Below are 14016 nucleotides of genomic sequence, written 5' to 3'. Positions count from 1 at the left end.
TTTCCAAGGGACTTTTGTTTTTTGTATGTGAATCAGGCATAAAGTTTTAAATGCATGCTTCTTGAAAATTTAGAGAATCATCTATGAGAGAAACAACTACAACAACAACAAAATTGTCCATCTTTTCTAAGGAGATTGGGGTCTAAACATGATCAGTGCAAGATATTAATGGGCCTTCTAAAAATATTAATTATTTTTAAAGCTTAGTGGGCCATCTTGTGTTAGAAATAAGGGAGGCAGTATCTTGTGCACTTTAAAAATTTTTTGTTTTCAAAAACAATTGATTATTGTTTTCTTGTGTCTCGCTAAAATCTTCTGTCTCTACTTCTGCAGTTAAGATAGTAAGTAGTAAACACAAATATTAAGTGAGTTCTCATAGACTACATAGGATAAATCATATGTGAGGTCTTTACTTGTTTTTTGTATTGTTTTTTCAGTTATAGTTTATAATACTTAGTGGGACCTTGTGTGATTGCTAATTGCTAAGTCAATAAAAAATAAGTAGAAATCACGTCATCAAGCTGGCATTGCCTATGCATGTACGTATTATCATTGCCAGTTATTAGTTCCAACAGGAGGTTGGGAACTTCCATTTTTAACTGAAATTATTATATTTAGTATAATAATTAAAGAATATTTCTTATATATCTAAATTTCTCACTCAGTAAACAAATACTGTATAAAATATAGAAGTATAATACTTTCATATATATAAAATCTCAATCTTTCTAACCCATTTCTTAATTTTTCATTTCTCATTTTGAGTGAAAATGCTTAGAAACTGAAAATAATTGAATTAATCAAGTTCCCTCTCTTTTGATCTTGTATAATCTGAAATTCAGTCTTAAAAGTGCAAAGATATATCACTTTATATCATATAGATATTAAATGGTAATAAGGGAAGACTTAATAATAATAAATTTGACAAGTAGATGCAACATACATATTTCTTAAAAATATAACTTACGAAAACTGATACAAGATGAAATAGAAAATCAGGATAGTTCTACATCTATAATAAAAATGAAATTCATTATAAAAAGCTTTCCACAAAGAACTCCAGGCCTAGATGCTTTCATTGATTAACTATGCCAGACATTTAAGGAATAAATAATACCAGTTTTACACAGATTTTTCAGAAAATAAGAAGGGAACACTTTCCAACTTATTTTATGAGACCAGTGGAATCCTATTATCAAAACGTGAAAAAGAGGTTGCAAATTTAAGACTATACCAAAATATAGAAAGTAGGGGTCAAGGACACTCTTCTGCCATTAAAATACTAACTAAAATCAAGTTTTACTAAAAAATGCACTTTCATAGCCTATGACATGATTAAAATTATTTTAAAAATCTCCTGACAATATTATTCAATATGTAAAAACTTGATAAAGAAAAGAAAAAGGGGAATTTTGATAACCCTGTGTAAAAGTACAAAATCTTCATATTCTTAGTTTTTCTTTTAAATGAGCATTGAGAATTTGCAACTCTCTAACCTTAGGGAAAAAGGATAACCATACAATGTCATTATTTTCGTATTTTAAAGTGTATAATCTGGAGCTACTTACCTGGAAGTTATTGCTGATCATCTTGACAATTCAGAGAAAAACTTCCACCTTGTAATATGTAAAAAGCCTTTCCAGCAGGACAAGACCATTTAGTGTTGTTAAGGAGTACTAAGGAGAGAGCTATATACCCAGAAGTGGGAATGCTGGATCATCTGGTAGCTTTGTTTTTAATTTTTGAGAAACCTCTGTTCTGTTTTCCATACTGGCTGCACCAATTTACATCCCTACTAACAATGCACAGCCGTTTTCTACAACTTCACCAACACTTGTTAATTCCTATTTTTTGATAATAGCTGTTCTAACAGATATGAGGTGATATCTCATCATGGTTTTTATTTGCATTTCCTTGGTGATTAGTGATGTTGAGCACATTTTCATGTCCTGTTGAAAATTTGTATATCTTCTTTGGGAAAATATCTGTTGAGTTCCTCTGTCCATTTTAAATCAGGGTTTTTTTTTGCTATGAATTCTTTATAAATTTTGGATTTTATCCCCTTATCCAGTACATGGTTTGCACGTGCATTTTCCTATTCCATAGATTACCTTTTCATTTTGTTAATGGTTTCCTTTGCTGTCCACAAGCTTTTTAGTTTGATGTAGTTCTACTTGTTTAGTTCTCTGGAGAATATTTTAAACAGAATATTAACTAGGATATTCTTCTGGAATAGTCTCTAGGCCTATGTGTATTTGTGAAATGGTGACTGTTTTGATCATGATGAACTGAATCACCAGTAAATGATGAAATTGCATTAAAACATTTTATTTAATGGAGAGGAAGTACCTGTTATATTTTAGAGAGATTTGCCTCCAAGTAACCATTATCTTTATTCTTTTGGAGTTCAAGCAAACTTTAAATTCTGACACATATACTTATGTGGCAGTTTTGGTAAATAAGTGATTTACTTGGCTTTTAATCTGTGAGTCAGTGTGTGTGTATATGTGTATGTGTCATGTGCTTCCATTTCCAGGTATATAGTTACTTGTTTTTTGCAATATTAACTGTCTTTAACTATCCTAATGATACTTAGGATAGTAATTTATTAAAAATCAGCTCAAATATCCTATGTTTTAATTTGTAGCTTGGAAGGGTGACTGAACAGTTGGAGTGTCAGAGTATATTTACACTGATTTAAACTTCGAAGATTACAAATAATTTTACAAATAGATACATGTTAATTTTGACTTTACAAAAAGAACTCCACGTTAGTCTCACATTCTAATAGGTAGTAACTAAAGGAAAATAGTTTTAAAATTGTTTCTGTATACTTCTCTGATCAAAATTCCCCAGTTTTTACAGAGAAAGTTTCACATTTTTCACAGAATTTTAAGCCTGCACACCACATTTAGCCCCACCTTTCCCCGTCATTATAATTTGTGTCCTTAAAGCATTTAGAACAAATTATATATATATGTGTGTGTGTTTACATATACATACACACATACATATATATAATTATAGCTGATGCTAATCCTATTGTGTCTGAATTACCATCCAAAATATACTTACGTTTCAAATTGTTCTTTTATGATTTCATGAAAAATTCCTGACTACTATAACCTATGCTAATCTTATTGTTCCCAGTCTCAGAGGAAAAGCATTTGCAGTTTCATCATTAAGAGTGATTTTAGCTCTAGATTTTTTTTTATAGATGGCCTTTATCAGGTTGAAGAACTTCACTTCTACCTTTATTTTACTGAGATGTTTTATCAGGAAAGAATGTGTTGGATTTATTTAAATGGTTTCTCTGTGTCTATTGAGATGATTATGTGCTTTTTCTTTATTATTTTGTTAATACAGTGAATTACATTAACTTTTGAATGTGAAATCAAAGTTTCATTGTAGTCAACTTTATTGAGATATAATTAAAATGCAGTAATATGCACTTAGTTTAAGTGAACAGTTCAGTGAGTTTTTCAAATGTATTTCTGCCTTGTAATAAAAACCCCAATCAAGTTTTAGAATATTTCTGTTACTCCAGAAGTTCTTTTGTGACTCTTTGCTTTTTGCAGTTATCCCTTCACAGCAACCCTTGCCCGGTGCAGTGCAACCCCTGGTCTGATTCTTACTACTATAGATTCGTTTTACTTGTCCTAAACATTCATGTAATGGAACCATACAATTTATACTCTTTTGCATCTTGATTTTTTCACTCCATATAACATTTTGGAAGTTGTTTTGGTTATCTGTAGTCAATTTCTTGTTGTTGTTGAATATTATTTTATTGTATGGTTACACCACAATTTGTTTATCATTTTACCTACTGATGGATATTTGTGCTGCTTCCATTTTGGGGTAATAATTGTTGAAATTGTTGTGTACGTTAATGTACAAGTTTTGTATGCATATATATTTTCAATTTTCTTGGGGAAATGCTTAGGAGTGGAATTTCTAGTTTTTATAAAAGTGGTTTGTGTATTAAGTAGATGTTAAACTTTATAATATACTACGAAACTCTTTTTGAATGGTTAAGTTTAATTTTTTATTACTTTTTTTACTGAAGTATAGTCAGTTTACAATGTCATATCAATTTCTGGTGTATGGAATACTACTCAGCCATAAAAAATAATAGATAAATTTAGTATTTTGACCAGCGATGAAAGTTTCACTTGTTTGGCATCTGTGCTGGTTATTGTCAATCATTTAATTCTAGATATTCTAGTGAGTATATAGTGGTATCATATTATGATTTATTTTGGATTTCTCTGATATCTAGGAATGTTGAGGATTTTAATATCTACTTATTGGATATATATTTTAAAATTTCTTTTTCATTGTTTAAATGTCACATTTGTCACATTGGGCAGTATGTCTCATTATTTAGTTGAAATGTTTTCTACATGTTCTAATTACATACCCTTTATCAGGCATTTGTATTGTAAATATTTTCTCCCAGTGAATTGCATTTTCATTATTTCAGTGTGTTTAAAGCACATTTTTAATCAATTCTAAATTATTTTTCCTGTGATTTGTGTACTCTTAAAAATATTGTCCTACCACAAAATCAAGAATTTCTTCTATCTTTCTTTCTATATATTTATTTTATTTGTCATTTCTAGAATAACATTTGGTTCTTTCATCATTTTTTTTCCTGAGACTTTCCATTTCTTGTGTGGAATTTGTATTCATTGGTCTTTTATTTCATTGAGGACATAGTAACCATTTCTGTATTCTTTCTGTTAGTACTAACATCTGGATTCTCTTATTTTTAGTCAATTGATTTCCTTTCTTTGATGTTGTGTTCCATTTTCTTGATTCTTGGTATTTCATGACCTTTTGGATAGTATCCTGGGCATTATGAATATTACATTGTGTGGGTTCTTAATTCTGTTATTACTCTCCAATGACTATGTTTTTGTTTCTTTCAGTAAGTGTTTTTCTTGGCTGTACTTGACCTTTATATTTTGTTTCTTGGGGAACAAGTCTGGTCCTTGTTCAGATCTTTTTTTTTTTTTTCCTTACTTAATTTTTCTTGAATCTGTTCCACACGTGTGTTTGAGAGATCAGTCACAGACATGGGTAGAAATGTTGAAGATTCCCCTCTTTGTCCGTTTTCCATTCATGATTCCCCTACTATCTTTGCCGTTCCTAGCTTCCTGGCTTCACTTTTCAATCTTCCCAGACCAGAAAAACTATAGTCTTTTCCAAGTGTGCCCTCTGCTCCCATTATGCATGTCTTACAGATCATGCTTTTAGCCTGCAAGTTGTGGAAACTGTAACCTAAATGTTCAGCTACCCATTTTCCATTCTCTAAGAAAGTATGCCCTCCTAACCACAGTCTTTTTTGCTTCTGTCCACACTGCAGGACAATTAAATAGTTGCTTTAGCATTATGTCCATGTTTTTATACTGTTTTCTGCTCTGGGGTCATCTGGGATCATCTGAGATCATCTTAGTGCATCATATCCAGAAATGATAATCTGATTATTTTTGAATACTTAGCTTTTAAAACCAGTGTATATTATGAACTGTTACTAATTCCAGTAATCTAGCTGAAAAAATTTTGAGGATCTTGCATAGAGAATTATATGATCTGGAGTAAAATTGTATTCTCATCAATATTTACACCTTTAAATTTTTTAAACTTCAATTTTCTTCAGTATACTATTATTTCTTCAATATACTGTTCTTTCCTCAATATACTATTGAATAAGTACTTCAATACAATTTTCAATAAAAGTGGAGACAGTGAACATTCTTGCTCTACATCCTACCATTGAATATAATGCTTACTATATTTTTGAAAATATCTTTTATAAGAGTAAGAAAGATCCTGCAATTCTTAGTTTGCTATGTTTTTTAAATTGTGAATGTGTACAGAATTTTATCAAAATTTTAGAGTAATGATGATAAGATTTTTATGTTTTGTTCATATTGTAGCATATACTATTTAGATATCTAATTCTATCCTTGCATTCATCAGTACTCCTTTATATGTAATGAGTATTAATTTGTTAGTAGTTTATATATGGTTTTTGCATATAAATATATATGAGATTTACCTATAATTTTTTTCCTTGTTAGATTTTTGACATCAAGATTTTACTAGCCTCACAAAAATGAATAGAGTAGTTAATGTCTTTTACATGTACAGGTGTTTGTGGAATTGAAATTACTTATTCTTTGAATATTTGGTCATTGCGATTTAATTGTTTTGTGTTTGGTAGTTTATTTATTCATTCATTCACTAATCATAACTGAAAATTTGTACCATTCTATCAGCATCTTCCTGTTCCCCCTACCACCCAGACCCTGGCAACCACCATTCTACTTTGTTTCTATGAATTAGTCTTTTTTTTTTTTTAATCCACAGAGATAAGTAAAATTATACAGTATTTGTCTTTCTCTGTCTGACTTATTTCACTTAGTATAATATCCTCTAAGTTTATCCAAGTTGTCACAAATGCAGGATTTTCTTCTTTCTCATGGCTGAATAACATTTGATTGTGTGTATATATATATGCCACATCTTCTTTATCCTTTCATCTAGCGTTGGCCATTTATTTTGACTATTCTGAATAATGCTGCAATGAACATGAGGATGCAGATAGCTCTTTGAAATAGTGATTTCACTTCCTTTGCTTAAATACCAGAGGTGGGATTGCTGGATTATATAGTAGTTTTTATTTTTAATTTTTTGAGAAACCTCCATACTGCTTTATATACTGGCTGTACCAATTTGTATTCCCATCAACAGTGTACCAGGATTCCCTCTTCACTACATCCTCACTGACACTTACAATCTCTCGTCTTTTAATAATAGCATTCTAACAGATGTGAAGTGATATCTCATTGTGGTTTTAATATGCATTTCCCTGATGGCCTCAGTAAAGTTTGAAGGAAAAAAATTTTATATATTATTGTGAGCTTTTTGCCAGTCCCACTGCTGTAGCAAATGTAAACAAAACAGACATTCCATCTGCTCTTTCGGGATTACAATCTGCATGTCTGTTGTCTTAGAATAAAATTTAAGGTAGTTGAGCATTAGAACATGAAAGTTATTTATGGATATTTTGAATGAAAGAATAAACCCTAAAAATATGAAATGAATGAATATTACTTGGAAATAAGTTGCTTTTTCTTTTTGTCTGAATCACAAATGGATTCACCCAACTTTACAGGGTCAGACGGTCTAATGGATGTAGAACTAATGCATGATGAGGTACTTTCACCCACTGAGACAGAGATGTAATCATTCTCTCTTATGGAACTATACTAGTTAACTATAGACTGGGGTGAATAGAGTAGGAGATGTTACTTGTACTAAAGGAAAAAAGTTGTGTAGATAATTTCTTTTTCTGAGGCTTTGTCAGATTTGTGATTACACTGATTATCTTGTCCTCAGCTGTAACATTTTCTTCTGTGGGTGTGAATTTTCATCATTTTATTATGGACCAACCATCATCTTATTTAAAACTGATAGAATATGCTTTTATTTTTCTTAAAGTTATCTTGAAGTCTAAACAGTTTTGTATTCACAAGATTATCTGGTGTTATTTAAATCTTTATTGTTGTCGATTTTGTGGTGGTTATAATTCTATTTATTGATCCTTCTGAATTGGTTTTCATAGTAAAAGGTACGTACATTTATATTTACATAAGCAACTTCCATTTTTCTCTTTCTTTTCCCACAAAACATATTTTTAATGAGGATAGACAGCTTTCCATTCCTTTCATTTTCCAGATGCCATTCTTTTTCATTTTCCATGTTAAATTATATGAATAATTTAAGTTGGACTTTTAATTTTCCTTTCTGGGCATGAATCCATTGCTTTATTTTATGAATATTCTTAGTGGTAAATATGGGGAAAATATCCCTAGTGTCTAAAAATTAAAATCAGACAAGTCCTATTCATCTTGTGCTTTAATCAAGCATCGAACTGTAGCAGTTAGTTCCCTCATAGTAGTAGCCTGCTGTATGTCACTTGTGTTATATATTTGCTCTCTTCCTTTTCAACTTTGATGACTCTTTGTTTTGACAGATAACCAAACTGTGTATTTACGTTTTCAGCAAGTGATGTCCTCTTTGTAGGAGCCCCTCAGAAATTGACAGGTGTTAGGTCAGATGATGATTTCTACATAAAGTGTAAACACAATGCAACTGTTTACATAAAGTCAAACCATTTGATTCTATATGAACCTGTTTAAAACACTATGAAGTATTCCAAAAGCAATATTACCCATTTGAACTCACCAAAATCCTTTAAATGCTACTATCTGAGTATTAAAATTGACATTCACTCTTTGTACTTATTAATCACAGCTGAAGTAAATTTAAATTTTATTGAAAAGTTATATCTGCTGCAATATCTGCACATGAAAGTCAGTGCAGGCCTCCAATGGGGCAGTGGAATAACTGAATACCACTGGATACACAGAGGCGATGAATAATCATATGTGAATTTGATACAGTTGTAAAGATACGGAACATTTTCAGGGATAGTAAGCAGATGATTTGAGTGAAAAATCATATATAATGTACAATTTTTAAAAATATATAGTAAAGATCATTTACTGCAGTCTTAGCAGCGAGATTCTTCAATTATATCCAATGAACTGAAATATAGTCATCAACCTCAATTTTTTTCTTTTAAGACTTTATTTTCTAAAAGACTTTTTTCACTCTTAATATTGCACATTCTGTGAATTTTGACAAATATATGACACATATCACCATTATAGTATCATACAGAGTAGTTTCTCTGCCCTAAAAATCCTGTGTGCTTTGCCTATTCCTGCCTCCTTCCCTGCGGACCTCTGGCAACCACTGATTTTTACTATCTACATAGTTTTGACTTTTCCAGAATGTCATGTACTTGGAATCATACAGAACGTAGCCTTTTAAGATTAACTTCTTTCACTCCATAATACGTGTTTAAGCTTCTTCCATGTCTTTTCATGGCTTGAAAACTCATTTTTTTTTTAGTACTAAATATCCATTGTCTGGATGTACCACAGTTTATTTATGCATTCACTTACTGAAGGACATCTTGGTTTGTCCAAATTTTGGCAGTTGTTAATAAAGTTGCTATAGACATCCTTGTGCAGGTTTTTGTGTGGACATAAATTTTAGCTCCTTGGGGCAAATAAACACCAAGGACTACAGCTGCTTTATCACATGAGAAGAATATGTTGAGCTTTGTAAGAAACAGTCAAACTATGTTTCAAAGTGGCTATAATATTTTGCATTCCCATCAGAAATGAATGAGAGTTTCCATTGCTTCACATCCTCACCAGCATTTGATGTTGTCAGTTTTTTGAATTATGGCCATTGTTATAAGTATGTAGTACTTTGTCATTGTTATTTTAGTTTGTGTTTCTGATGACATATGATGTGGAGCATCTTTTCATATGCGTATTTGCCATTTTTGTATCTTCTTTGGTGAGATGTCTGCTAAAATCTTTGACCCATTTTTTGATCAGGTTGTTTGTTTTCTTGTTGAGTTTTAAGAGTTCTTTGTATAGTTTGATAACAGTCCTTTAACAGAAGTGTGTTTTGCAAATATTTTCTCCCAGTGTGTGGCTTATATTTTCTTTCTCTTGACAGTGTCTTTGCAGAGTAGAAAATTTTAATTTTAATGCTAAATTTCAGTTTTAAGTAGAAGCATAAGGAAGGTTCAGATTCAACAGTTCAATACAATTAAATATATTATTACTTCATTTCTGTGTGTTATTTGAAAGTATTATTTCTAGGAGTGAATTTTCAATTACCTAAACACTATTTTTAGTCCTACCTTAAAATTAACTGATTTTTTTTTTTAACTTTTGGAAAAAAATCATAAAATTAGCTGATATCATACATTATCTTTTAAAAATCAATTTTTGGTGTAAGTTGCATATAATAAAATGTACCTTTTTAAATTATACAGTTCAATCAGTGTTTATATATATGTTTACCCCTGTTTAATCACCACCTCAATCAATATTAGATAATTTCCACCATTCCAAAGGCTTCATCTTGTCCCTTAACTGTCTCCCTGACTACCTTTTCCCACTCCCACTGCCCTGGACAACCATTCCTGGTTTCTAACACTATAGATTAGTTTTACTTATTCTAGATAGTTACATAAATGAAGTCTTAATATTGTGGTTTATGTCTGGCTACTTTTGCTTAATGTTAGTTTTGAAGACTTATCCATGTTTTTGCATGCACTAAATGTTTCTTTTAATTGTTGAGTTGTATAAATATATCACAGCCTGGTTTTCCATGCTTCTCTTTTGTTTCACAGGTTTTAAAAATCAATTTCCTCATATCTCTTTGGTATTTTAGAGTGAACATGTTTTAAGCTTTATTTCTAATCTTTAAGAAATTTTAAAAAATTTGTATACAATTTCTTATGCCAAAATATTTGAATTTATTCTTCACTCTTCTTGCTCTTTTATTCTTATGCTAATTATGTGTGTAGACTAAGTGCTTTAACTCTGTCCTGATCATGTGTTCTATTTTTCCATATCCACTGATGCCATTCTAATTTTATCTACCAGCATTTCTTCCCTAAGATTTTGTAACTTTTGCATAACCAATCTTCTCAAATATAGTCTAGGAGTTTCTAATCAGTTTTTCCCCATCTATGTTTTTAAACTAGAAAACCCTTCCCTGTTTACAATCTTTCAGTTACTACTTTCAATTATAAATAAAATGATTATCATGAATAAGGTATACACGCCACTTGATTACCTCTGTAGCCTAGTGGGCTCTCTCATCCTTCTTTACTAAACTTTAGCACCAGTAACCTTCCTTTAGTACCTTCCTGCCTCAGGGCCTTTGGGTATGTCCCAACCTTATTCATATGCATAATTCCTACTCATATTTCAAATTTCAGCTAAAAATTATTCCATCAGGGAGACCTTTCTTGAGTTTGCTAGTTAGATGAATCTTTCTTATTAAAGTTCACATATCATCCCACATCCTGCTTTTTTTCCATCCTGCCTTTTGACCATTATTCAATTATTAATGCTTCTGCTTAATGTCATTGTCATTATATAAATGCTTTTATTAGGGGAGATGCCATGTTAATTTCATTCATTGCCTTATTCATAGCACTTAATAAAGTACTCAAGTATTTTAGATCCTTAACAGCTGTTTATTGACTGAACTGTGGTGGAAAGGAGTATTTGCAATTGAGTATATCAGTGATTTGGACTGAGAGGTCAAGGGGTGAGAGAAAGAAGGCAAAACCTGAGGAAATATGGAGAGAAATAGAGAGAGAACAGAACTTATAAAGGTGAAGAAGAAAATGTTCTTCTGCCTTAAAAAAAAATCATACTCATTTGTTACTACAATCAGAGAAGATATTCCAAAGCAACTACATCAGAACACCCCAAAAATCCTTGTGCTAATAAAGGTAAACTAATATTTTATGATATTTAAAGAATAATGACATAGGACTTTAATATTAGAAACTTAGGAAATAATAATTCATGTCCTAAATAGAACACAGACCTTATCCTATTTTGAACACTAAAACTAGAAGGGACCAGCACACTGTTTTTGACCTATGTCTCTAATAAGCAGTATTACCTTGAGATGCATCTAGGTTTTTACTCTGTACTTTTTAACTATGTTATCAAGGATAGTTATTTAAACCTCTCCAAGCCTTATTTTCCTGGTTTGTATAAGATAATATTTATTTCATAGCATTGTAATGAGGATTAGATAAGGTAATACATCATCACGGCCACAGCAGAGGAATTTTCACATATGTGTTTGGAAATTCAACACTGTTATTATTGCTGTTGTATTATTGTAATGTTCTTATTTTGTCACCATCACTGCCGTTATCAGTAGAAGAACATTTGGCTATTGGTGAGGAAATTGTGTTCTTTCTCAGTGGTGAAAAAGGAATCTTTGAGCAAATGCATTAACTTGAAATTCAATGCTATGATGTCAAAAAATGCCATAGTGGTGTTCACCTTGTCAACAGGAAAGGGTTCTTGTGAGACCCAAGTAAGTAAATGAATGTGAAGGCAATTTGAACATTGTAAGTTACTATTGTTAAGTTTAGACCATAACTTGGAAGCACCTATGTGAAGCAAAGTTCTCATGAGAACAAGTTTATACATTTAATTCCCTTATGCAGAAGTCTTGTTCAATAGCCTAGAAGGCTGTTACTTCCTGGGGACTACCAGTGTTTATATATTTTCTCTAGATTACACAGCAAAGGTGATTATTAAAAAAATGCATGGTTTAATTGGCCAAATATACAACCATTTTGAGCAAAAACAGTATTCTAATTAGAGATCTAAAAGTAATTTGATCACCTACATTATTTTATGTGAATTTTTGTGCATTGTCATCTCTATTCATTCTCAGTGTTTGTCGGTCCACCTTTGGCCTGTAACCACTTCTTTGTCACCTTCCTGACTGATATCTTTGAAAATGTGTCGACAGTTATTGTGTTTTACAGTTTAACATACTGCTCAGCATAGCATAACATTTAGACCCCTGTATGTAGGATTTTTTCCTGTGGCAAAAAAAAATTTTTTTTATATCTGATTTAGTTAAGACCCTTAAGAGAATTTAGTGAGTTTCACACAGAACCTTTTTAGTTATTCATTAGCAACAATATAATGTGGTAGAAAAATAAGACCTTGAAGTCAGTGAAAACTGGATTTGAGTCCTAACTCTGTCACTTAATGGTTTTATGACCTTGAAGAAATTATCTGTGCTTTTTAAGCTTCTGATCCTTTTTCTGTATTATGGGGATAATAATAGACACTTTACTCATGGATGTGGTGAAAATAAATGAGATAATGTAAGACACGATATTAGTGCCACACAAGGAGCAAGACTACTCAAAGAACAAGAGAATTAGATTCCATTTTATCTTCTCTCCAAGTTCTATGCATACAGAAGGGAATGGGGCCAAATTTCACACACACACCCCCCCTGCACACACACCCTCGTTTACTTACAGAGCAGTTAAATGCAAACACAATGGGGATTGTTTGTTTAGTTCTGGGGATAAAGCAATGACAAATCACTTTACAGGGCACAGCTGAATTCTCAGTGCAGGGAGAGAAGTGTTAACTCTTAGCATACAAGCTACTTGAATGTAAACCAGTCCATTGGGCTGCTTGATCTATGTAAATGAATTTTAATATAGACATTACTTGGGCATGTGAGGTCTTGTGCAATTTAAAAGATATTGGCAACTTAACTTCCTCTAAATGGAAAGAGCCTATCATTTTTAGAGTTGTATCCTTTTGTAACAAGACTCACCTGCTCATTGTAGTTAGCAGATGTTAGGAAAATTCCTGCTACTGTGAAGAGACCAGGGAAAAGAAATCCATTCTGTAGATAGGCTTGGTCAGTGCCAGGTCTCTAGATACTTGGAGGATACTATATTTGAAACTTCACATATAGTGATGCTTTTACCTCCTGTTCAGAAGGCTTCTGGGTCTAAGGGTATTAATCTCCACTCTATTTATAAACCCCTTAGGAATGTGCCAGGGGCTATGCTAAATATGTTTCATAAATTTTATGATTTATAAAACTTACAAGGCATTATTATACCATTTTTTCAGAAGTATAAACTGAGGTTCAGATAAGCTTAATAATTTACCCAAAATTCACATAGTGAAAAACTGGTGCAGCCAAAATTTGAGTTCAAGCAATCTTATATGAGATTCCTTTCTCTTGTGCACGGTTGGCAGGGAAGGAATGAAGAGGCTATGGAAGGAAAGTCACCATAAGGAAAAATAAAAATGGACCAGCTATGTATAAAATAAATAAGCTAGTAAGATATATTGTAAAGCACAGAGAATACAGCCAATATTTTATAATAACTTTAAATGGAGTATCATCAATAAAAACATTGGATCACCCTGTTGTGCACCTGAAACTAATACAATATTATAAATCAAGTATACCTCAATTTAAAAAACAAAGCGGTCTGAGATGAGAATCAAGACTTAACTGTTTCTGAACACATCCTAAGTGACAATTTAT

The sequence above is a fragment of the Camelus bactrianus genome, chromosome 6, assembly GCF_048773025.1.
Source record: "Camelus bactrianus isolate YW-2024 breed Bactrian camel chromosome 6, ASM4877302v1, whole genome shotgun sequence".
Taxonomy (NCBI): Eukaryota; Metazoa; Chordata; class Mammalia; order Artiodactyla; family Camelidae; genus Camelus; species Camelus bactrianus.
This window is presented reverse-complemented; position numbering follows the sequence as displayed.